This window comes from Biomphalaria glabrata, chromosome 18 (assembly GCF_947242115.1).
Source record: "Biomphalaria glabrata chromosome 18, xgBioGlab47.1, whole genome shotgun sequence".
Lineage (NCBI taxonomy): Eukaryota > Metazoa > Mollusca > Gastropoda > Planorbidae > Biomphalaria > Biomphalaria glabrata.
Window position 1 is genome coordinate 3,168,501 of NC_074728.1, and position 24,874 is coordinate 3,193,374.

A 24,874-nucleotide genomic window follows, 5' to 3' on the forward strand; every position below is an offset into this window, starting at 1 on the left:
ATTGAGAAGAAAAACAAAGTCACCCATCGGGTTCCCAAATCCATTGCAATTGCGGGTATTGAAACGGCTCAGGCAAACACTAGCCACACGCTGTTCTTAAAGAGACCGGTGGACATCCACACTGAGAGGTTTGTTGGAAAGGCCGTGTCCATTGCTGATGGACTCATTCATTCATTTACCTATCACTTCTTAACATGTAAAAAGGATTGCTATCAGATATTCACCTTCCCCTACACCTATCCCTTAGAGGTTAGACTGTTGGATCGTTGGGGCACCACACAAGATCCGCTGACCATCTTTCTCAATTCCTCTCAGTCTTTTGTCTTGGATACAGTCTCTTTCAATGGAAGGTTCGTCCATTCATGCATGTTGTCTTCCCATCGCTTTCTTCTTTTTCCTGGTACTGTTCCCTGAAGGAAGGTCTTTGCGAGTAGTTAGCAGGTCATCGTGGGTTCCAATCGCTGTACTAATCCTGTCTGTAATCTCTTCGTTAGTGATGCGGTCTTTGTATGTGATACCTAGGATCTTTCTGTAGCATCTCAATTCCCGCTCTCTAGTTCTGCAGTCAGCGTCTAAGATTCGCAAGATCTAGATCTAGAATTAAAAGAGGTCGAAGAATAGTTTCAAATTATATATCGAGTGAGAGCCCAAAGTGTAAAGATTGGCTAGCAGTGTAATACTGGCCGTTACATAGAAGGAGGAAAAAAAAGGCTCAAAACATCAAACAGTTTATAGCTTACGGTCTCGTTTAGTGTATAGAAACATGAGTAACAGGGATACTAGAACTCAAGGGCCAAAAATGTAGGCGTAGAGAAGCTCAATTATCACGTAGTAGAATATATGTTCATTCAAAACACTAATTGAATCTATGATTATTTGATTATTTATATCGGATTAAAGTTTACATCATTGACATTGTCGACATTTTTAGGTACTAACAATCTATAAATCAAAGGTAGAACAGAAAAAGAAAGAAATTCTTTTTTCCCCCAACAATAATCCTTGTCAATTCGTTATTTCAGAAGAGCTTTCAAAACTGAAAGATAGGCTAAACAAGTTTCAAATATTTTGAAGAATTTACCAGATTTGTTTTATTGATCATTGCTTTTCAGTGTTTGGGTTTTTTGGCACATCAGCACAATTTAGGCAAGGTCATCATTGCTTTTCATTAAGTTTTAAGTTCTCTTTCTGGTCTCCATACTTATAAGATAAGATAGCATGCTAGTCGCGCTCTTCCCTTCGTGCTACTGCGCATGCTCAGCGCGCGATGGCCCAGTCTCTTTAGTGAATATTGGAAGCGGTTGAGTTGTTATGATTTGATTTGATTTGATTTTGATTTTAGGCTCAACCGCACAATTTAGGCCATGTCGTGCCTGCAGTCCCTTAATGAGTTGTTATGCCAGAGAACAAATATTCAGGCCTACTAAGCCAACATTTTATTGCCAGATAGTCATTCACTTCAAGCCAAATGATTATAAACAAAACCAAAGAAACAGTGAGTAGAACGCTAAATTCCACTACAACCTCTGAGAGCTGGCTCAATGTCTGTGTAGCTACAACAAATATATTGGTCTTGATGCTGATGTTATAATCCCCGGCCTCATATTAACCTTACCACCTCCGTTAAATTCTCACGCGTCTAGCATTGTCCAAGCTGTCTAATGACCTCTGGTCAATATTTAATAGCGTTGAAACATTTCGTCTAGAAAGATCCGACTGTTTAATGTGCTTTGCCGTGATTTTAGCGGTTTGTTTTTCGCTGACATAAATTTATATACATTAAATATTACAACAACAAAAATTAAAATGATTGACCCAATGACCTCTTTAACGGGGCTTTTTCAACATAAGAATTAGTCATAATATTCTGCTCTTTGTTTACGATAAAATACAGTGAGTACGAAAAAAAAAAAAGAAAAAAAAAACAATCTGAAGAAATGTGGTAGCGTTATAATGGTACAGAAAAAAAGGGTAAGAAATTTAAAAAAAGGAGATTTTAAAATAAGAAGAGAAAATAGCAATGTCAAGGATGGCATATTAAAATATCCCATTTGCCAACTAAAAATAATAAAACTTACTTTGTGTTACCATCATGTCTATTCTAAAGTCCATAAGTGATGTTCGTTGAGATAATGATTTTCCAAATTAGGAAAATGGAAAATGTCACATGGACTGCGGTCAGCAATGACGTCCCCCATCGGTGTTATAATTAAGTAGGTCACAGTAATTTAATCATTAACCTTTAACAACGCTATTCATCTTTTTTTTTAAGTAATACAAAAAAAAAAAAACAATACAATACAGTAAGAGACACAAAGAAGAAGTGATTTGGAGAAATGTGGTGTCAAGAAATGAAACCAGAAGAAAACTTAATTAATTTTCTTTTTTTTTTTTAATTGAAGATTGTTTCTTCATTTTAATTTTTTTGTTACCAAACAAAACAATGTCAAGGACGATAAAGTGAAAAATCTCTACTACCAACTAAAATTTGAGAAAACATTGCTTCGTCCAACAAGTGTGATAGATTAGTGCTAAAAGTGCGCGCACACACGCACATACACGCAATTTCTTTTTTAAAAATATCAAAGTTCTCATCTTTCTACACCGGATATACCAAAGACTCCATTTCTTAAGAATCCCCAAGAGAATCGATTTGATTTCTTTGTATATATATTAAAACACTGTAAATTTTTTTTTGTTTTTCGGACTACAAGGAGTATTCGTTCTGTGAGGACACCAGATAGTTTGTTTTATGCCAGTGTGTGTATGTCAATGTGTGTGTATGTCAATGTGTGTGTATGCCAGTGTGTGTGTGCCAGTGTGTGTATGTCAATGTGTGTGTGTATGCCAGTGTGTGTATGTCAATGTGTGTGTATGCCAGTGTGTGTATGCCAATGTGTGTATGCCAGTGTGTGTATGCCAGTGTGTGTATGCCAGTGTGTGTATGTCCATGTGTGTGTATGCCAGTGTGTGTATGCCAATGTGTGTATGCCAGTGTGTGTATGCCAGTGTGTGTATGCCAGTGTGTGTATGTCCATGTGTGTGTATGTCAATGTGTTTATGCTAGTGTGTGTATGCCAGTGTGTGTGTTTGCCAGTTAGTGTATGTCAATGTGTATGTCAATGTGTTTATGCTAGTGTGTGTATGCCAGTTAGTGTATGTCAATGTGTATGTCATTGTATGCATTTACCAGCACGGATTAGAAATGTGAGGCCATCTTTGGACGCACTATTAATTCTTTCAAGTAAATCTCAATCCCTTTCTGTAAACTCTTTCTATCTGGATGACTTACAATTGCTCTCTTTTTGTCGTATCCTGTTCTCTCTCTCTCTTCACCTTCTCTCTCTCTCAATATCTGACGCGCCCACACACACACACACGTTGATCCACTAATTCTCTAACAAAACTGACGAACATAGATAAAACACTAAAGGAACATTTGGTCTTGTCTGTCTCATTTTGTCTGTGCGTGCGTGCATGCGTGTCTGTATGTATAGCTGTTACGAAACTCCACACAACTCGTGGTCCTAACAGGAGCCATAAACCTTATCCTAAAACATACCCACACATCAACACACTCCTGAAGACACACAAACAGACTCCCGAACGCACATAAAAACACACACAACAACACACTCCCGACGACACACTCAACTACAAAGCTGGTTTGAAGTCTATCACTACTATCAGAATGCCAACAAGTGGCGGGCCTAGAGAATCAAAAAAAATGTGTGTTTTAATACTTTCTCAATAAACTCGCCGAATCTCTTTCTGGGACAGACTCCCAGAGGCGTCTTTCATAAGTGGCCTAATTTTTATCCTAAGCCTATTCATCCCTAGGGGCAATTTTGTTTAAAGCTCTGTTTGTCCGTGTATATGTGTGTGAGTGTGTGTGTGTGTGAAATATTAATTATGAGAGTTTGACTCCTAAGCAATGATGTAGGAACAATAGTTCAGATTCCAAATGATGGCCTTTGAAAAGTGCTGTTAAAGAAATCTATCCATAATTAATAAGCGGAAACAAAGACAGACCGTTTTAAATTTAAAAAAAAAAAAGTAACTTTTTTTATTTTAAGTTGTTGTTTTTTTTTAAGCTAGATCTATATTTTTTAAACATTTTTTTTTTATTTTAAATAATTTATCTGTATATTTTTATAGACCACAAGGTCTGAAAGGGGAACTTTACTTTTTTTTACAATACTTTATTTGTTTAATTGTAATTTTAAACAAAATATACCCTTTGAACATTGTAGATGTGCTAAAATAACGAAAATGAACCATATATATATATATATATATATATGAAATGAAAGCAGGCTTCTCCTAATTATGTTACATAATTGTCATATATATATAAAGACATTCCTTTTTACTTTTCTGTCATACCAAAGCCTACCATATTCATTAGCAGTGCCATATTAGGAGGTTTACTACTAGCGAGGTCTAAAAAAAAAGAAAAAAAAAAAAAAAGAAAAGCAAAAACATTAATAGACATTGATATTGGGATACATCAATTTGAAATTCTATAATAAATTGTAGAAGCACTTGATGTTAAAAAAAAAACATTTATAACATCTGTGTGTGTGTGTATGTAAGTGTGTGTATGTCAGTATGTGTATATCAGTGTGAGTCAGTGTGTGACAGTGTGTGTGTGTTAGTGTGTGTATTAGTGTGCGTGAGTGTGTGTATGTCAGTGTGTGTATGTGTGTCAGTGTATGTGTCAGTGTGTGTGTGTATATCAGTGTGATTCAGTGTGTGTGTGTGTGTTAGTGTGTGTTAGTGTTTCAGTGTATGTGTCATTGTGTGTATCAGTGTGTGTATATCAATGTGTATGTGTGTCAGTGTATGTATGTCAATGTGGGTATGTGAGTGTGTGTATGTATGTATGTGTATGTATGTATGTATGTCGTTGTGTGTATGTGAGTGTGTATATGTCAATGTGTGTATGTCAGTATATTTAGACCAGTGTGTTTATATCAGTGTGGGTATGTCCGTGTGTGTATATCAGTTTGTATGCCAGTGTGTGTATGCCAGTGTGTGTATGTCAATGTGTGTGTATACCAGTGTGTGTATGCCAGTGTGTGTATGCCAGTGTGTGTATGCCAGTTAGTGTAGGTCAATGTGTATGTCATTGTATGTATTTATCAGCCCGGATTAGAAATGTGAGGCCATCTTTGGGCGCACTATTAATTCTTTCAAGTAAATATCAATCCCTTTCTGTAAACTCTTTCTATCTGGATGACTTACAATTGCTCTCTTTTTGTCGTATCCTGTTCTCTCTCTCTCTCTCTCTTCACCTTCTCTCTCTCAATATCTGACGCGCCCACACACACACACACGTTGATCCACTAATTCTCTAACAATTTTCCGAATGGAAAGAAAATAAAAGCGCTAATCCTAATCACGTTTATCCTCTTGAAGTTCATAACGAGGCTGACCTCTTTTTTCCCCTTAGCTCCCTCCCTCCACCCCCCCCCCCGAGGCCACCCCCCCCCCATCACCTATATTTCAGCTTCTGTGTGAGATGACCGAGCCAGAAATTTTACTCACGCAAAACGACCTTCCCCTTTTTCTCGAAGCACTCACCCACACACCCTGAGCTACCCTCCCAAGGCTCAGACCAGCTCACTCTCACGTGTCACCAGATGCCTTCTACGTGAGTGACCTCCACAACATAAAAGTTCAATTCTGAGTTTTGAGTCGAGGCTCTATTACCGAGTAGGGGACACTACTTCGTTGAGTTCAATACAAATTAAATATTTCCAGACAAGGTTGTAAGAGCGGTGGATGAAGAGAGAATACTGTTAGAAATTAAATAAGGAGTATCTTTTAAAATCAAGATTGTCTTGACAAAGCATTGAGGTTAAAACAAAATATACTATATCAGGGGAGCAGCTAGTAATTTGACATTATATTGATCCCCAGTGGCTTGACCTCTTTGGAGGCCCTTGAGTTTAGGCCCCCTCCAAGTGGGGGTTCGGGGGATTTTCAAATTCTCCACCTTCCCCCCCCCCCCAAAGCTACGCCACTGTACTACATTTATTTATACTGAGCTACTGATTGTATTGTTTTCTTTCTTTAAGTGTAAGTTAATACTTATTTAAGTTAAAAGTAAAGTTTCCCTTGTAGACCTTGCCATCTAATATTAGGTACCCATTAAATCTGAGTGGACTCAGAGGTGCCCGTAGGATTCTGACTTTAAAAATCCCAGTCTTCCACAGGATTCGAATTCGGATCCCCTGGTTCGGAAGCTAAGTACTTTACCACGGCGCCTCTAATATTCATTAAAAGCGACGAATAAAAGTAATATTCCCCTATCAGACCTTGCAGGGACCAGATGATGTAAAACTCATCTGCATCTGTAGCCCACGGTTAGCGAGCGAAGGTGTCATGTAGCCAGCACAACGACCAACCGCCTTTACTTTTCCCAAACTAATGTCAGGTACCCATTAGAGCTGGGTGGACTGAAGATCAAGAAATTAAAAATACCAGTCTTCACCATATTTCGGAAGCCAAGCGCTATGACACTCTATCATTTATTAAAACTGATATATAAAACGAAGTAGCTAGGTTTTTAATTGCCACTATACCTGCGCTTCTCTTGCCAGCTGGGTTTTTCTAGGGATTTAGACGTTGTGGTGTTTGTGAAGAATACCTTCTATCTAGTCTAGAGATCGAATCTTCGTCATTGATATCCAGCGTCTGTATTAAATAGTACATTTTGCTCCAAGGAACCTCTCTTCCTGAGCTTGTATTAGCCGCATAAAGAAAAGAGATTCTTCTTGAGATCGCACCTCTTGCACTATATTTTAGTTACAAGCTTTCTGAGAAAAATTATGTTCTGCTATGAACACTCTTTCAAAAAGAATTATTATAATTGCAGAATATAAATTATAATTAATATTATCTTTTATATAGCGCTTCTTTCATGCTTATAGCATGCTCAGACCGCTATGGTCCAATCTCATGGAGGGGGGTATCTGGTAGACGGTTTTTCGGTGCTGCCTTTAAGCGCTCAGTGAACACAACTCTGCTCGAGTCGGGTGTCGAACCTTGAGCCCTTTCATAGGTAGCCAAGCAAAGCCAAGTTCAAGCGCACTTAGCTCTTTGACCACGCTGATTTAATGATATAGTAATTCCAATATATAAATATATATATATATATATTAACAAGTTGTAAATGTCAATTCTTAATACAAATATTAATCTTAATACTTTCTAACAAACTGTCTAGATATTTTTGTGACACAGGCCTCAAGGGGAGCTAACAAAAAAAATAAGTGAGAATAAGGGGAAGTAATAATCTCTTGAAACGTGTCCTCTGGCAAGGAAGGGAGCTAATTAGAAATTTTTTTTAAACATGATATTTTAGGCCAGGCTGTGGTTTTATCTTCTCCCTCTAAACTAAATGCCTCCTATTTAATAAAAATCTTTGCGAGTTTTGTGTTACGTCCGTGAGGAGTCTTCCAAGATCAAAATAAGATTCAGCCTTTTTTTGTGTAAGAAAGAGTTTGTGTTCTTTAGATGACAAGATGCTGTTGACATTGTACTTTCAACGATCACAATAGGACAAAGCCTTCGAGTCTGGAGACCGAGACCGCATGATCTTGTTGTTGTTGTTTTTTTATTTGAAGACTCATCACTCAGTGACCTATGTAGTTTGAATCATCTTATAGGCAAAGACTTACAAATACCTCATTACAAACGAAGAAATTGGAAACAGGATGAATACAGCTATTTGACCCCCACGATGACCTGCTCACTGTAAAAAAAAAAAAAAACAAAGCCAACCTAACCTCTATAGTCATATCACAAGGGCGTCTGGGCTTGCAAATACTTTCCTGCAGGGAACAGTACCAGGGAAAAGAAGAAGTGGCAGACAGAGAAAGCGATGGGAAGACAAAAGAATGGAGAGGCCTGTCCTTGAAAGAGATTCTATCCAAGATTCTATCCAAAACTCTATCCACGATTCTATCCAAGATTCTATCCAAGATTTTATCCAAGGTTCTATCCAAGATTCTATCCAAGATTCTATCCAAAACTCTATCCAAGATTCTATCCAAGATTCTATCCAAAACTCTATCCAAGATTCTATCCAAAACTCTATCCAAGATTCTATCCAAGATTCTATTTAAGATTCTATCCAAGATTCTATCCAAGATTCTATCCAAGATTCTATCCAAAACTCTATCCAAGATTCTATCCAAGATTCTATCCAAGATTCTATCCAAAACTCTATCCAAGATTCTATCCAAGATTCTATCCAAAACTCTATCCAAGATTCTATCCAAGATTCTATCCAAGGCAAAAGACAAGAGAGGAATGGAGAAAGACGGTCACACAGATCTTGTGTGGTGCTCCAACGGTTCAACAGAGTTAGGGATAGGTGAAGGTCATCATCTAAATGACAGCTGCTTGTTAAATTCACATTTAAATTGTCTTAACTCTGATGTAAACAAAATGTTACATTTCCAATAACTTCCAACCTTAGTTTCGTATACCTACATATCCCTCTCAAATATTTTTTTTTAAATCGCATAGCACACATAAATATACACCAGTGTCAACTTGTTTAAATTCTATGTATTTATTAAAGTTTGCCGAGAACAGACGCAGGCGGCGAAAAGAAAATCTAAATAAATCAACTACTTGCGAACTACCTGTAGGTCAGAGCTGGGGCTGCTCAGTCACGGGAAATACTGTATTCCTCACTAATCTTCGGTATTCCTCACTAATCTTCGGACTCAAAGACAAACATTATTATTATTATCTTAGAAATGAACAAGTGTTCATTCTCTGGTGCTGCCAGGGTCGAGTTTCGTTAAAGAGAAACAAAATTCATCGTAGTCCCTTTAACAGTTTCCACTGAGGAATTTCCTGGTGATGTGGCAGGACTGCAGCCGTACCGCCCTCTGACAGGCAACGAGGATCTTCTTAGGCCTTGAAGGTGTCTGTGAGGTCAGTTGTTATAATATCCTCGGTTGAAATATAACAATGGGGTATTTTGTTATTTTGGACAATTTCCATAGACGCTTAATCTCCAAGCCTAGGTTCCCATATTTTCTTTGTTTTTCTACCTCAGTTTTTCTTAAATTATGAGACAGTGGTACGGCGATGTCGATAATGGTAGCGGTTTTTTTCTTTTTTATCAACGAACAGAAGATCCGGGCGATTGAAATCTACCATTTTGTCGGTCAGAATAGGCCTATCCCAGTACAGCAGATGTTCAGTAGACTCGAGAACCTCGAACTCGAGAATTATTATTATTATTATTATTATTATGTTAGAAATGAACAAGTAGTCATTCTCTGGCGCTGCCAGGGTCGAGTTTCGCTAAAGAGAAACAAAATTCATCGTAGTCCCTTTAACAGTTTCCACTGAGGAATTTTCTGGTGATGTGGCAGGTCTGCAGCAGTACCGCCCTCTGACAGGCAACGAAGATGTTCCTAGGAATCTTAAGGGCCTTGAAGGTGTCTGTGAGGTCAGTTGTTATTATCCCCTCGGTTGATATAACAATGGGGTATATTGTTATTTTGGACAATTTCCATAGACGCTTAATCTCCAAGCCTAGGTTCCCATATTTTCTTTGTTTTTCTATCTCAGTTTTTCTTAAATTATGTTATTATTATTATTATTATGTTAGAAATGAACGAGTAGTCATTCTCTGGCGCTGCCAGGGTCGAGTTTCGCTAAAGAGATCTGTCAACACAATCCATATCTCAAATTAAATCGGCTTTTTTTCTCCCCCTAGCTACATGTTTCTCACAGATAAAAATCAAAGCTCCTTCGTCACGGCTTCCTGTATAGACTTACAAATAATAACAAATTGTATTTTATGCAAGACAAGCAGAGCGGATAATAAGTCACAAATGTTGAGATAAGTGAAGAGGAAGGGGAGAAAAAACAAAAGGAGGTAAACCCTTATAAAGAAAAAATACAACAGCAAAAAAAACAAACACAGGCACTGACATTCATATAAAGAAAAAATACATTAAAAGAAAAACCCATATCTATCTATAAAATGGATTACCCACGATCAATCTAAGTTGAAGATAAGTTTTAAAACTCTGTGAAATCATCGAGGCAGAGATAAAAGAGAAAGAGAGAGAGAGAGAGTAGGGTTGGGGGAGGAGGTGTCACTGCATTGCTATAGATGAACTGTTGTCCCTGAATATACATGGGCACGTGGGGATGGGGGGGGGGGAGTGGCAAGGGGAAGCAATTTGAAAAAGGGAGATAAAAACGTCATGAAATAAAAGATTAAAGTGTACCTTTGGGCTGGGTTATTGCTCACTCTTTAGGCTACAGACATTGGAAGAAATTTCATAAGGGAAAAAAAAAAGATAGATTTTGAAAAAAAAAAGATGTGTTAAGGTTTAAGAAAAAATAATTGAAATGTATAAAACAGGATCTTAAAGGGCAACAACCCTTTGCAAAGTCAAGAGTCTCTTAGATCATTTTATTTCAAAGTAAGTTAAAGTACTATTAGAAGCCTAAATATGATGACCATTTGATAATTGTGCATACTATAAATTCTTTGACGTAATAGGTGGTTAAATAGTAACCTCTCATCAACGACATTCGAGTTTTGGTTAAATGAATATTATTTACGTACGTTCTGATAGGCACATCTGAAGATGACAAATAAACACAACAGCAAGCACAACAAGGTTACAAAGACTGTGTGGAAACACAAAGTTAAAATCGGCCCCCGAAGTGGTCCACCCAAGCAGGTAAAGAGGCAGGTTTCAATATTTTCAGAAAGAATATCAGAAAGAGAAGAATGGAAAAAGAAGGTTGACAGATCTTGTGTGGTGCCCCAACGGTCCAACAGACCAAGGGATGGGTGAAAGTGAAGGTCAAGTTAGATATATTTTGCAGTTTACGAGATCAGTGGGATCAGTTGGGAGCGTGAAAATGGTGATAAGATAATTGTTGTTTTTTTCCAATCAAATGGAAATTCAGTTTGACTACAATTGACCATCTCAGCGTCACTATTGTAAAAGCACCAGAGAATTAAGTTTACAAAATAAAGTATATTTGTTTGAAAAACTGATTCTTAAAGAATTGAATTTCAAAGCATTGACATGAACTAGATAAGGGACAGGCGTGAAACTAGTAGCTTACTGCTGTAGCGACGCCTCTGCTTATTGGTGAATGAAAATACGTCAGGAATATGACCAAAATACTGTCAATTATATGACCAAAATACTGTCAATTATATGACCAAAATACTGTCAGTTATATGACCAAAATACTGTCAATTATATGACCAAAATACTGTCAATTATATGACCAAAATACTGTCAATTATTTGATCAAAATACTGTCAATTATATGACCAAAATACTGTCAATTATATGACCAAAATACTGTCAATTATATGACCAAAATACTGTCAGTTATATGACCAAAATACTGTCAGTTATATGACCAAAATACTGTCAATTATATGACCAAAATACTGTCAATTATATGACCAAAATACTGTCAATTATATGACCAAAATACTGTCAATTATATGACCAAAATACTGTCAGTTATATGACCAAAATACTGTCAATTATATGACCAAAATACTGTCAGTCATATGACCAAAATACTGTCAGTCATATGACCAAAATACTGTCAGTCATATGACCAAAATACCTACAACAGACACCTTACAATTCACGTTCCCAAGCTGGTTTTAATAAATATATTTTACGAGTTTCTTACATGATCCCCTGCATGGTGATATATTACATACAGAAATTATGTTTTAAAACACATTAAAATCATTGTTAATATCCTTAGCGGAGGGGGGCGGCGATGGCTGAGTGGTTAAGCGCTTGGCTTCCGAACCTGGGTTCCTGGATTTGAATCTCGGTGAAGACTGATTTTGAATTCCGGTATTTTTAGGGCGCCCCTGAGTCCACCCAACTCTAATGGGTACCTGACTTTAGTTGGGGATAGTAAAGGCGGTTGGTCGTTGTGCTGGCCACATAAAACCTTGCTCGTTAACCGCTGGCCAAATAAACAGATGATCGTAACATCATCTGCCCTATAGATCACAAGATCTGGAAGCGGTACTTTATCTCCTTAGCGGCCTAGCCTCCTACAACGCACACACGCCCTTTAAAAAAAACATATTAATATTTCTCTTAACTCTTTCTCTCCGTAATTATTTACCACATTCTGGTGGAATCAACGCTGGTATCGTCAGTTAGGAGAGAAAGAGTTAATCTGATACCCAACTATATCTATATCTACATCTATTTTTATCTACACATATAAGAATATCCTAAATGCTGCTGGTAAAATCATTGGCAAAAAAACAAACCCCATTTGGGCAGTTGTTTGAGACAAACATCAATAAAAAAAAAGCTAACAAGATCATCGAAATAAGAATCACCATTTGTGTCAGTGTTTTGTGATTTTACCATCACAAAAGAGATACAAGACACCGATAGCAAAGACAAACAGACACAAACACTCTTTTGTTCCCCTGGCAATCAAATCATTAAATAAGAACAATCTGATATAAACTTTGTCACATGTAAATTATGAGTGAGTCTGGTGTGAATGTACATTTTGGTTTCTTATAGCTGTAATGTTTTTTGTTTGGTGTAATGCACAAATTGTAAGACAAATTTCCATACGGACAATAAAGATTATATTATTATTATTATTATTATTATTATATATATAATCTTTCTCAAAAATAGTTAGCATATCTCCAGACAAAAGTCTAAGTTGATTGGCTATATTAACTAGAAATCAATCGCATCAGATATCTTTAAATTCAAATACTCGCTTGTAAATGCTTTTCAATTGACTCCTCAGCCGGTCAGTCAGAGAGGCATTGTGGCTAATACTCGCTCTAAAGATACCAGATTAATTATTCAACGAATTTTTTTCCATCGTACTTTGATCCCAGTGTTCTCAGCAGGGCTGAAACAGATCCGTCAATTTCAGTTGTGAATGGCACTGCAACAATGGGGGGCTCTACGCGGAAGCCGTCTATCTAAAGAGCACTTACAAATATCAATTATATCGAATTCACAAAATGTCATCTCGAATACAACTCTTTATCCTACAATGCGATAACTGAAGTGTTACAATGGACTCGTTCATTATATAAGAACGTAGCACATAAAAAGAAAAAAAAATTGTTAACCAGTAATATAGGTTACAACTCTTATTACGATAAACTTTAGAGACAATGGCAATAGGGACTTTGTTTTAAATAAGTTAGAGCCGAAAAGTCAGTTTGGATGGGGACAACTTTAAACAAGGTTTTGAAGGCAAATTGATCAATCAATGGTGTCAGAAGTGAGATAAGCCAGCTGCTTTTAAGTAATCGGAGTAGGTCAATGACATGCAATGTAGAATTTACAATACCTCTTTAAAGATAGATACCTTGAGGAGCTGAGTCTCTTTCAAAACAGATATTGTTAGATAAAACGGTCTTAGTCAAGACTTGTACAGTAAGATACAAGATCTAAATTAAGGCAGACAATTAAATTACTAGCAATTATTGTATTCTTAATGATGGTAACCAGGAACAAAATCCATTAAGGTGCTTTATAAATAATTTGTGTTGTATTTTGATTAAAGATGAGCACATATTTGTTGTTTGGTTAAACGTGGGGATATCTAGATGTAATACATAATCATTTTAAATAGGGAGATTGAATGCCCCGAATTTATCTAAAAAAAAATCTTTATATTTAAAGAAAAATGTGTACATAAATGTTCGCATTTAAAATAAATACATGTAAGTTTAAATATCCTCTAATAATGATAGTGAGTAAATTCTCTTTACAGTTGAGTCTTAAGAAGCTCTTAAAATAATCTGATAAACTATATATATATAGTTTCCTTTGCATCTTAACAAATAGATCTAAAACCTGATAAACACTTCTTTAAAAAAAAAATAATAATTGTTGTGTTTTCTGTAGTCGTGTTCATAATGAATGTGACCTTGTCGATACGTTTTGAGAACCGTTGTTGGACATTATAGATATGTATAACGTACGTGTTCTATTACGAACCAAAAACATGACATAAACAAACCAAGGCGCGCATAGATTCAACAAGAGGCTGACCTGTTCATAAAAAAAGCAAAGGTCATCACTCACCCAACCTCTGATGTGTCCCTACAGGGGCATTAACTCTAAACAGCCCAGCTCTGTCTGAAGTTTCAAGTTTCTTATTAGAACTACAAGTAAGAGAGACAACTAACAACCCTCTAAAGAATTCATTCTTTCTTTTTCAAAGTTGCGGGGAATCGTTCTTCCTTTTAACTTTTAAAAAAAACCAACAGAAAAAACATTTCATATCGCCACTTTTAGTCTGTAATTTAGAAAATTACATTTCTTGCTTTCTGTGAGATTACAGTAGAATCCTGTCTCAGAGAATGCATTCTAGAAAGTTCGTCCTTAAGTAGAAAGCCAGATATACGATCTTCTCTAGATGTGTAGAGTTAAAATGGACGCACACAGTCAATAAATGTTAATCCCGCGTAAAAAAAAATAGAGAGAGTTACCTCGCTTGACAAATCAAAGGGGAAAGCTCCTCTTACTGATCTGTCTGGCCGTTAATGCCAGCCATCTTTTTTTTTTTTTTTAAATCGGCTTCTGCACCATTTACCATTGAACGCTGGGAGTTTAATTCCGCCGCTCTGAGCACTGGACATGTTAGGGGGAAACAATAAACACATTATGACTGGACATGCAGTAAGTCGATGTGGCGAGGACTTAAAACTTGTACAGTGACGCATGTGTATAATTGGTTCGATATTGGAACGTGTGTAGGAAATAAGAGTTAAAAAAAAAGTTTTAGTTTCCAAGACACCATCATTGGCCGGTAGTTCTTTTCTAGTTACTCTTATCTCTTCTTCTTCTTATCTTATAAAATACAGACGTTACTTCAAAAAAGAAGATGATGACGTCCTTTGCGTCATGCATCTAGTCATGCATGTTAACAAATGTTTTAAATTCTGCCAAGTCATTTGTTTTCCTGGCTGGCTCATGCAACCCATTCTATGCTCTAATAGCACTAGGGAAGAAGGAGCATTTGTACAAATTTGTCCTAGCATATGGGATAAGGAATGTGCCTTTATCTTTGTGTCTTTCAGAGTATTTTATTAGATTTTGTTTTTGTATTTGAAAGATTATGGTTCAGTGTTGTATGTATAATTGCTACTTTACTTTTGAGGCTTCTATCTCTTCTAAGACACCTATGATCATATTAGAAGCTGCGTCTTAGTAACATGGGAGAAACAAAAAATGTACATTAATCCAACAACAAACTGGATGTGACAACTGACCAGCAAACATCGTTCTATTACTCTGTAGACCAGGTACTAAGAAATCTGGAAGAACGCAAGACCAACAAATGATTGGAGTTCATTAAAAGCGTTTCGAAGCAAAATGTTATTAATTAATATTTTGACGACAGTACATTAAATACAAACATTTCGTTACGTCTGCTAACAATTTTCTCTCTGTCTGTCTGTCTCGTGAAATTTCCATAACTTGATTTTTCAAACAACTGTTTCTCTGTTGTAGTGAATATGTACATTTTTCTACAATATTTATGTATTGAGCTGTTCTTACATTGGTCATTACGTGTTAACTATAAGAATATGCCTACTATAGCAATACTATGGTAACAATACTACAACTCTATTATAACCCATCAAATGCGCAACGAAATCTCAAAGTGAACTAAAATCAAATAAACTAAAGAAGTGCTTTTTGGTGTACTAAATCTGGGTCTGATAGAGGAAGCTGTATCAAAGATGAAGCTTTATGTATGGTACGGGAACTCCCTTCATCTGTATCCCTTGTAAACCTTAACCACTTTCTCATTACTTTGTACTTTCAGGAACATACACGACGCTAAAGAAGACAAAAAAAAAAAAAAAAGTAGTCGATAATGTTTTTCCCCTGAAGCTAGAGTGGCCATTGGTGGAATAGGAACAGATAGTTGTCGTGCATGTTGATTGGAATATCGAGGGTGTTGTTGGCGTGCAAATGGGGGGGGGCGATGTAGGGTGCCGGTTAAAAAGTAGGGAGTAACTGAAGTAGTGGAGGAAATCTGTTTTATGTCTGTAAACATTTACAAAGAGCGGAACATCAAAGAGTTTTTTTTTTATATATTTAAGTTAGAGTTTGACAAATAAAATGGCGCTCAAGGTTTTGTATCGAATAGTTATTGAAATGGTGCTTAATAATAGGAAAAAGAGACAGAGAGAGAGAGAGAAAAAAAAAAGAGATAGCGCCTAAGTAAAAGAGAGATGCTTGAGAGGGTGTAAGAGATAGCAAGAGGCAGAAAATGGAAACAGAAATCAAGAAAGAGAGAGAGAGACAGTAGATAGGGAGAAAGAGATAACAAGAACACGATAAAGAGAGAGAGAGAGAGAGAGAGAGAGAGAGAGAGAGAGAGAGAGAGAGAGAGAGGTATGATACAACGAAGAAAAGACAAAGAATAGAATGATTATTGTGAAAAATTCAGAGTTAATGGGAAATAACTCATAAACAGGACTAATAGTGATACAATTCAGGTAGCGACGTGCACAAATGGAAGACATTAAATTTTACAGGAATATTTCTTTAATGTCTGGAAAAAAAACTTTTTAGTTTAATTCAAACTTAATATATTGTTTCCGTGAATTCAAGATTTTGATAAACACTAACATCTAAATTTTACAAGAATAGTAATACAGCTCTACTAATTATCAAACATATGGACAACATTATACTGTGTTAAATTGAAAAGACAAATTAAGCAGTTTGATAATGTCCACACAATGATTGCTAATTTAATTTCAATTAGTGAGCATCGTTTCGACAATCTTCTCTTGGACTTGGACTTAAGGGAGTCGTTCAGGACGATCTCCACTTCTGCTGCTCGAGTTTGCTTCCCCTGATCACCGCAAGGACACTTGTAATCTAACTGCGTAGACACTGACGAATGGTGCTCTCCCCTTTAATCAGGAAATTGTGCAACTCGAGGGAGTTAAGTCGCAGACATTTTCGAGCCACCAGTGGGGACAGCATTGACCCCTTTACGCAGCAAAACTTTTGGTTCCCGAAATCATGGCTTTTGTCTTAATTATCTATTCTTACACAAGGATATTTTCTACATATGATTTAATAAAGTATATATATATATATATATATATATATATATATATATATATATATATATATATATAATGCATTTATTCATTTACAACTAAAGTTAGATTTATGTCATATAATTGTCATATATATACTTAATTTTTTTTCAAATTAGGTTCGGATAAATACAGACCATTAGTAACATTCATAGGACTTCATTAGGAGGCCGTATCAAATTAAATTAACAATTAATTGGTTACATGTATGCATTCTTAACTATAGAAAAACTAAAGCTTCTGTATGACCCACACATGAAAAGGTAGTGCCACATTATATGGTCTGGATGTGGATTTGTCAACCAGCTTGTCTTGTCTGTTGTAAGTGAAAGTATAATCTGAATAAGCCATATTATAAATAAAAAAAAAGGACCTCATTTGGAGGCCGTATCAAATTAAATTAACAATTAATTGGTTACATGTATGCATTCTTATCTATAGAAAAACTTTTAGCTTCTGTATGACCAACACATGAAAAGGTAGTGCCCTAATGGTGTTCATTTTGAACATATCCTCAAGGGGCCGTTACACTAATGGCGAGCCCTCCACGGTTAGCTTGGTACATCATAGGAAAATGGCGGAGGCTCCCGGTGCACTCGGCCTTCGGCCATGTCTAGACCATGTGTTGGGAGCCAAGTGCATCGGAAATAGCAATGCTTTGCATAGGCAATGACTTGGGTCTCGTCCAGACAGAACTGTGTGTTCACACAGGTTGTTTTTTTTTTACTGTTTGACGCTCAAACAGGTTTTTTTTTTCAAACTAAGAGCTCAAAGAGCCTTCGGCTCAGCTCGTAGACAATCTAACGGTACCTTCAGGGCCCTTGACATTCCTAAGAAGATTCTCGTTGCCTTTTAGAGGGCGGTACTGCTGCAGACCTGCCACGTCATCAGAAAATTCCTCAGTGGACTACAGTGAATTTTGTTTCTCTTTAACGAAACTCGACCCTGACAGTGCCACAAAATGAATACTCGTTCGTTTCGAACATTTCCTTTCGGCTGTTCCCGATCACTTTCGCCACCCATACGGCTTTTTCTTTGATGGGTGACAAGGGTCTCTACTATCTTCTCAAAGTATCAGCTATGAGCAAGTTTTCACCTTTGACCCATTGAAAATGATATCGTAACGATTTAGGCACATTTTAAGACTTTGCAGCCTTCTCGGTGGAGAACTGATTGTTTTTTTTAAGCATGTTTTCCGATGGTTAAAGGTCATGCTGAACAATGACTGTCCTGCCATACGTATACTGGTCATAACGATGAAACGAAACACGTGACAAAAAATATTTCTTCATCTTTTCCCTATCTTTTGATTGTATACGATATCACAGCTACACCTTCCAATAATCGCTGCTCCCAAACCATTTTGGCTATTATCTGCTTGTAATGTAAATGCTTCGTTTTGGTCAAAATATCTCAGCGTGGTAGGGATATATATTTTGTTTTAAATCTTGTTGAATTTGGACAAACAAACGCAGAACACGAAAAGAAAACTACTTAATTGACCACCGGTGGACAACGGTTTAGCTGCACGAGAAGCGGGAAATTATGCAGGTCGCAACTGGGTCTGCGTAGTCATGAAACACTGCACTCAGCCTTAATCTTCAGAATTGAGGACATTGTTATCATTTAAGTAATGACAACAAAAAAAAAACACAGAAAAACCCAAGATGTATCGAACCTGAACGCCAGCATTCCACCATTTCTAAACGTTTTCCCCCAAACCGACTACAAAGACTGGACCTTTATGTCCACATCGCGTGCTCGATTCAATCAGTTCCCGTGGTTATACTTTCGTTATGATCTGTAAACTTTACTTCTAATCGATAACTCTGTTCCCGATCACTTTTGCCAATCTTTATACCTTGACTAACTTCCCTTTTGTTTTATTTGTAAACAAACTATTTTATGTAGTATCGATTCAATAGGATTTTTTTTCCTTGGCTATAATTTGTAGACCCTACAATGGTCCTCATCACAAGTTCTGTGTACAAGAGGTGGTTCGTTTCTGTATGTACAAGAGGTGGTTCATTTATCTGTGTACAAGAGGTGGTTCGTTTCTCTGTGTACAAGAGGTGGTTCATTTATCTGTGTACAAGAGGTGGTTCGTTTCTGTATGTACAAGAGGTGGTTCATTTATCTGTGTACAAGAGGTGGTTCGTTTCTCTGTGTACAAGAGGTGGTTCATTTCTCTCTGTACAAGAGGTGGTTCATTTATCTGTGTACAAGAGGTGGTTCATTTATCTGTGTACAAGAGGTGGTTCATTTCTCTGTGTACAAGTGGGAAGCGTGGTCGAGAGGCTAAGGTTCGACACCCGACTCTGGCAGAGTTGTGTTTACTGAGCGCCTAAAGGCAGCACGGAAAAACTTTCTCCTAGGTACCACCTCCCCCCACTGGTCCACAAATAAGATTGGACCAAAGCGCTCTGAGCATGCTATAAGCATGAAAGTAGCGCTAAATAAAAAACCATAATTTATTTATTTTACAAGAGGTGGTTCATTTCTCTGTGTGCAAGAGGTGGATCTCTTCATTGTGTATCACTGATGGTTCTATTGTGGGTTTACAATTGATATTTTCTCATACCATGCAAGGGATCGACGTTAGTGACGCCGATGGAATTGGGAGATTCTTTGGATGATTCAAGAACTCATAAACCAGATAAAATGTCTTATTATCTAGTTCAGTGAATTGTGTGTAAGTGTGTAAGCGTGTGAAAGCGTAATCACAACAAATTTCCATATGGATCAATAAATCAAGTCTTAGCCTTACACGTGTTTGTTTGTGTGTAAAATATTTAGAATTCAAGGGCTTAAAGCATTTCTGAACTTCTACACCTAAAGACTTTGCTCTGTTTGACCATCTTTTTTTCCATTTAGACCCATCTGTAGTTTGACTATAAAAGTCTCGATATTAAGTAATTTGCTTTATTTTTACCAGCCATATATATATGCAGATTTTTAAGGAGTCATATAGAAATCTTTGTTGTTGTTGTTTTAGATCCAAACTTTAAAAAGTCCTCAGAACTATGGGGAAATACTTAAGAATAAAGAAAAACCCAGATAATAAGTAAGTAAAGCATTATGTATTATTTCAAATATATTGGTTATCTACAGAGACCCTGACTCTTGCATCACAGGACTTTCTTTAAAACAGGCTGAAATTGTAAGAGATTTTGACTTTGGATCTGCCTTTTAATTAAGTAAAGTCCATGACAAACACGTGACACCTAGACTTCGTTGAAATAAATATGTCGTCTGCTAAAAAAAGATCTCGTTAAGGGCGCAAAGGTCAACAGAACGTATTTGAGAGAGTTTCTTAGTCCAAGAACAAAAGTCAAGACATTAACTCTTTAAATGCCAAGCAACAAAAAAAAATCAATTGAATGACAAAAATATTAGACATGTATCTACGATATTTGTAATTCGTATTTATTTATTTAATTATTTTAAGGGGGGTCGGGGGTAATTTTCTGAAATATTTAACGGAATTTTAATTTCTTTGAGTATCTAAAATTGCAAGGATTAATTTTCATAACATTCTTAATTATGTTGTTTCTTTTTAATTTCACTTTGAAGTAGAGTTGTTTTTACTCCTCAGCAACATTTACGATTAGTTTAATGTTAATAACTTAATAATAATAATAAATAATGATCTTGCAACCAGAAGTACAATCGCTTAATACGTGCCCTAATTAGAATATGTAGTCACGTGGCGTAGCAAGGTACCTGTGGACTTACGTTAAAGTATATGGTGGTAGGTCCCCCCCCACGCGCCCCATAGAACCATGCCCCACCTCCTCTCCAAAAAAAAGAAATCTAGAAGATTTAGTGTGACAAAGAACACATTTAGTCATCCTGTATGTGTCGGTAGATGTACACGACACCACTCCAATGTATTCATCACCTATAGCAAGGGAAGGTGTCCATACATACAGTTCTAGTGTGTCCTCTTCAAAAGTTATAAACGACTTTAAAGGTCCCTGTTGCAGCGAAAATTGTACACCAGCAAGAAAGTGTAATGACACAAGATGCGTAGAAGTTGATGTTAATCGGGTTTTTCCTAAGTAATGTGACGAGTAATAAAAGAGCAGGACTACGAACTAGAGGAGTAACGGACAAGACGCCTTAGAGACGACGCTAGGCTAGCGACGACAGAGGACTGTGCACTTTTTATTGTTCATTAAATTGTTTGAAGTTATCAGCCTGCGTTATCAAGTATATTCTTGATTCATTCTGTTGTTGTGTCTGCTATGAACTCGCATGCACCATTGACCATCAACAAAATAGACCATCAACAAAATAGACCATCAACAAAATAGACCATCAACAAAATAGACCATCAACAAAATAGACCATCAACAAAAGTTAAAAGCAGGCGACCCAAAAGGCAGACCACGAAAACGATGGATTGATGATGTGGAGGTGGATCTTCAACAACTTGGGGGTTAGGGCGTGGAGACTCAGAGGAGATCTGAATGGAGGGCTTTGGTGAGGCAGGTCAGAGACATCTAAGAGCGGTAACGCCACTAGGATGGATGGATGGTGGGTACCTTTTGGTCAGGGGCACGGGACTAAGACTGAGACAGCTTTACTGATCCTTGTGTAAATTTGTTGTGATTACAAGGACTCTTTTCTCATGTAAAGACAACACAACAGAAACACACACATAAAAAGAATTGAATGAAATACTTCGATGTGGTTGCTACGCCCCTGATGTCGAGAACAGGGCATATTACACGAAGACAGAGATGCCTCAAGTGAACGTAGGTCTGTAAGAGTAAAGACGAGTTTGACTCGCATATCGTTCTCAAGTTCCAAGTAAAAAGCAGAACATTTGCAGACAGTGACAAACGGCATGAAGTTGTGAACATGATACCAGCGGCCTCCCATTGATCCACCAACCTTTCAATCTACCCTCTTAAAGATTAACGATGATAAAATTTCACCATTGTATACGAGTATACGACATCCGAACTTCTAAATTTTCTACCCACCTCATTAAAGCTTGCTATTAACCCATTAACGCCTGACCTACCTATGTGCGGACTGTTCACGTGACAACATACTTCTGAACTCAAGACGAGAGAGAGTTAAATCTTAAAAAAAAAACAAAAAAAAACTGCCACTTTCTTCACTGCCTTCCATCCTCTTCTGGCTCTTTTTACCCCGATCACTGGACCGTCATTTCTCCCATAAAGCATCAACTTAACCTTTCAATATTATTAATATCAATTACTTCGTGTGCAAGGGGGACGTATCGCTAATCATCGTCAGCGTTTTCCCCTCAGCGCCCCCCCCCCCTTTTTTTTTTGCCTCTTTCTCTGCACTTTTTTAAATGTGCCTCCATTTCTTATTATAGTTTGGGGGCCACGCCCACTCTCACACGTACGCGCGCACGATCTCAAACAAACTTACACACACATGATTTTAGTGAAAGGCGGGAGATTCATGAACATTAACTATTCCCTTTCTACTCGTTTCATTTTCTCTGTTACCTCCCCTGTCCCTCATCAACAAAAAAAAACAAAAAAAAAAAAGCTCATTGAAGGCAATCCCAATTAATCACGTGAGCGAATGTTAATTACTATCGACTGGGTGCACAAATAAAGCCCACTAAGCCCTCCCTTGGACAGTGTAATCCCAGATAAGCCACGGCATGCACACCCGAGCAACAAAATCACATGAACCACTGCTTTCTACAACAGAAGTAAAAATGGTGGCATTTCCCGCCTTATCTAAGAGCAGACTTCTGCTGGTGCTCAATATCTAAATTTCAGCATAGCGACGGAGCGACATTGAAAAGAGAAATTAGTGAATCAAAAAAAAAAAAAAAAAAAAAACGGACTTTTTAGCAAAAATCTCTAACGATGGCGGCTCCTATTGCTTGGATCTATATTTATGCATTATACGTAGAAGAATACATTATTATTTCTTAAATTTGATAACAAAATGGCGTGCTTTCAAAATAACTAATGAATTCTACCTTATTACCTTGATATAAAAGATATTGTGAAATTTGATGACTAAGCCTCTTGAGATTTAGACAATGAAAACGTGAGAGACACGACAGACGCCGACGGAACAACCACACGCTTATGACATTTTCCTACAAAAAAATAATTCTAAAATAAAAATAGGAATACAGTTAATATATAAATATAATACGTTTTATATATTTGTAATGCTCTTGTTTTAAGCTTATCAGAATCCATTTTATTTACACCTGTGACGTCTATATCACGTGGCTGCGAGTTGTACGTGTCATTTTACATCACCAGCGGTTGTAGCTATCTCGTGTGTATGGCCATTCTTAGGTCCCATCTGTGACGTGCAAGCCGGGACGGACGATTCGGTCAGACGATATACAAAGCAAGTCAAATATCAGCAGACGTGAAGTTAATCACAGCATATAGATATAAAGTACATGCATCTGTGTGATTCTCCATCTATGCATGCTGGGTATATAGCAAATAGCCAAATGCATATGAAAATACTACACTAGTACAATGTCATCATTGGATGGCTGCCTGGTCGTGCGGTTTGCGCGCTGGACTGTCTGTCGTTCGGATTTATCAACGGTCGAGGGTTCAAACCCTGCCCGCTCCCATCCCCCGTCGTCCTGCGGGAGGTTTGGACTAGGAAGTAAACTATCTTCAACTCTGAAGGAACATCCGAAACAATGTAAAACAAAACAAAACATAAATAATAAATACATGAGATATTGTATTTTATAAAAATGAATTTTTTTTAATGTTTGACTTGTTGAAGTTTAATCTAAAGTTGCTACCACAATTAGAAAGTTACAGGTTGTTTTGTTGTTGTTGTTGTTTTACAGTAACTTTATTATCGTTGACACCGTTAAATAGCACAGAAGATTTCCGAGGGTGCTGTCGCCACTGGAGGTTTTACAATATAAAGTGGCCAGATATTCGAGGAACCAAGCGAAACACATTTATGTATTGTTAGCTTCAAACTTTAAAGCGTCGACTTACAAAGCATATAGGGGGGGGGGGGGGGGAGCTAATTCAACTCATACCAGCCAGCTTATCAGTCAAGTACGATTTCTTTCCCATGCTCGAAATATCTAACAAATTCAATTACCAAAAGTAAAGTAACTAATTGGTTAATTTTTTTAGTTTATTTTTGGTTTGTCAGTTAAAAGAAATAATTATGCAAAATTTCAGCTTGATACGAAATTGGGTGTGGAAGCAAAAAAGTGTACAAACTTTTGACCAGACAGACCAGACTGACAAAGTGAGTTTATATAAGCTTTGCAATACAATCTGCCTCTCTTTAGGGTATCAAATTCTAGGGTGGTTGACTACCAGCCATATATAGAGTAAATGACTATATAGAGTCAGGAAGATTGGATTTGTTAAATATACATTCAGATACCTATTGCTAAAAGAATAAAAAAAACTAAATCATACAGAAATATACAATAAAAATGTATGTAATAAATACGCTTTTAAATTTCTTTTTTTGTTTTTTGTTTTTTTTTGTTTTCCTAACGAGTTCTGTAATGTGTTTGGTGACAAAATGAAGGCAGTTGCGGACTGAGAGGGTGAAAGCAACACATCGAGCACCAGGTCGGTTACGTACACCTCTCCAACCCCCTCCTGTAGGTAAAAGTGAAGATGGAGTAGTTAATCATTAGGCAGTGGCGTAGCATCCATGGCGCGAGGGGGTTCAATGAACCCGGGCCCAAGA

General features: G+C 37.0%; 1 protein-coding gene across 2 annotated transcripts in view; it reads right to left on the reverse strand.

Moving 5' to 3' along the window:
• The window catches only part of LOC106073270 (uncharacterized), a 353,065-nt gene that overhangs the window by 208,256 nt on the left and 119,935 nt on the right, over positions 1-24,874 (reverse strand). The gene's annotated exons all lie outside the window — the stretch shown is intronic.